Genomic DNA, 2,500 nt, shown 5'->3' on the forward strand with positions numbered 1-2,500 from the left:
CCATGTTGTACCTTAACCTAACCCATGTTGTACCTTAACCTAACCCATGTTGTACCTTAACCTAACCCATGTTGTGCCTCAACCTAACCCATGTTGTGCCTCAACCTAACCCATGTTGTGCCTCAACCTAACCCATGTTGTGCCTCAACCTAACCCATGTTGTGCCTCAACCTAACCCATGTTGTGCCTTAACCTAACCCATGTTGTGCCTTAACCTAACCCATGTTGTGCCTTAACCTAACCCATGTTGTGCCTTAACCTAACCCATGTTGTGCCTTAACCTAACCCATGTTGTGCCTTAACCTAACCCATGTTGTGCCTTAACCTAACCCATGTTGTGCCTTAACCTAACCCATGTTGTCGCCTTAACGTAACCCACGTTGTCGCCTAAACCTGCTCTGTAATTGTTATACGACTCGTTCAATTACTGTAGTGTTGCCCACCCGCAACCCTCGCAATATAGTTCGCTACTCGCACTGCCCGCACCCCTGTGTATCGCTTCATGTTAAACACCTTGCAAGTCTTGCTCACTTTCCACATGCTCCTGCTGTACACTGTAATGTGGATGGCAGCAGGACGTACATGCCGCCCCTCCCCACGTCCCCACCTTGCCCCCTGCCTTCGCAAGCTGGTTGGTGAGAAGTTTGCATGTTCAATGCCCTTCGCATGCGACGTACTCAGGCTACGTTGTGGTGCGGCCTGTGTCAACTGTCCGCTGATGTCGTACGCGTGAACCACAATCTGTACTGCACATTCGTCCTTATGTACTGAATGATACATCGTGGCACATGTGTGACCGCACAACGACTGCGCCCAAAAACGGCGGACCATACAGTGCAAATATTGTGCACGCAGCTACGTGTCGTCTCCCTATGAGAGCTGGATTGCAGTGTGGTACGCCATAGAGACGTGTGGGAGGAACGGACGCCGTGGATGGCGATCAGCATGAGCTGTCTGTTGATGTATTCGGACCTAGTCGTCTCTCCTCACACACCGTGATGGCATGGTGCACCGCGTTCCATATCTGCGACATGCTACAGAGGCCGGTTGACAGTCGTTCGAGCAATGGACATCGCATACGTACGGGGGCCACCTTCCACGTATTGTCTAGGCGTGCACATTTTGTTGCGTGTATGTGGGCAGACGTAGTGTGGCGTGACACCTGACACAGGCATGCAATAATCGTTGAAGTTGCAAATGGCGATGGACGCCTGCGTTTTCTGGTGAAGTTACGCAAATGAACAAATGGTAACCTGTTGTGGTGCGGTTGTTCTCGCTAGGGGTGAATCGGTGATGGCGACGATAGGTTGAGGTACTAACCGGTTGTTCCAGCGATACCCACCATGCCGACGAAACTGAACGGCATCTGGGTGTGAAGCGATACGCGGCGGTGGCTGGGTGGGACCGTCCCCGGCCGGTGAGGGGGCGCCTCCCGGCGTGCTGGCCGCGCGGTGCGTGGGCGCACGCGCTACAGCCGGCTGGTGGGGGCGGCCAGTGGCAGGCGCGCCGGCCGACGGACGCGGCAGGCGTCGCAGCTGCGCGCCGGCGCACCCTGCGCGCGGCGCCGTGCGGCCAAAGTAGGTCCTCGCGGGCCCGGTGCGAAGCGCGGTGGACATCTTCAGTGTGCTGGTCCGATTGAGGACTGTGTGCGTTGAGGATGCGCCGCCGCCCGGCGCTCGGCGCCGCGACGCCGTCTGCTGCTCGGTCGCCCCAGCGGTTCTCGCTGGTGGTTTGTATCGCAGCTGTGCGGATGTGTTGGCGCGTGCGCTGTGCTGGGAGAGTTCGCTTCGGCACCCAAGTGGGGCTTTTGTCCTTCTGTGGCGCTGGCGTTGGAGCTGCCGGTCACCGTAGGTGGCGCGTGTTGTCTCCCGCCGGCAATGCCACGACAGCACGCTCCCGGGCCTCTGTCGGCAGCGGCAAGCTCAGTTGGGAGCACGGGTGGTCGCACCGAAAGCGTCTACTCGCCTAACTCCGGGCGATTGCGCCTCTCTCGAACCCGACCAAGTACTTGGGACGGCGCTGCGCGCCGCCGGGACCTGAGAGGGTTTCGAGGTGTATTGTGCAGGGGAGCTCAGCCTCCTCCTGTTTGCAGAATGATTGAGCGGACGCTTGCGTGTTCGCGCGGGCCCCCGGGACACACTCCCGGGCGGCCGGCTGCTCAGCTCTAGTTGACGCAGCTCCCTGGTTGATCCTGCCAGTAGTCATATGCTTGTCTCAAAGATTAAGCCATGCATGTCTCAGTACAAGCCGCATTAAGGTGAAACCGCGAATGGCTCATTAAATCAGTTATGGTTCCTTAGATCGTACCCACGTTACTTGGATAACTGTGGTAATTCTAGAGCTAATACATGCAAACAGAGTCCCGACCAGAGATGGAAGGGACGCTTTTATTAGATCAAAACCAATCGGTCGGCTCGTCCGGTCCGTTTGCCTTGGTGACTCTGAATAACTTTGGGCTGATCGCACGGTCCTCGTACCGGCGACGCATCTTTCAAATGTC

General features: G+C 57.0%; 1 non-coding gene across 1 annotated transcript in view; it reads left to right on the top strand.

Moving 5' to 3' along the window:
• Positions 1-2,178: 2,178 nt before the first annotated feature.
• The window catches only part of LOC124744695, a 1,909-nt gene continuing 1,587 nt past the window's right edge, over positions 2,179-2,500 (top strand). Inside the window, exon 1 of the ribosomal RNA XR_007010839.1 lies at positions 2,179-2,500. This exon is cut by the window's right edge and continues 1,587 nt beyond it. This is a non-coding gene — a ribosomal RNA (small subunit ribosomal RNA).

The sequence above is a fragment of the Schistocerca piceifrons genome, unplaced genomic scaffold (assembly GCF_021461385.2).
Source record: "Schistocerca piceifrons isolate TAMUIC-IGC-003096 unplaced genomic scaffold, iqSchPice1.1 HiC_scaffold_304, whole genome shotgun sequence".
NCBI lineage: Eukaryota > Metazoa > Arthropoda > Insecta > Orthoptera > Acrididae > Schistocerca > Schistocerca piceifrons.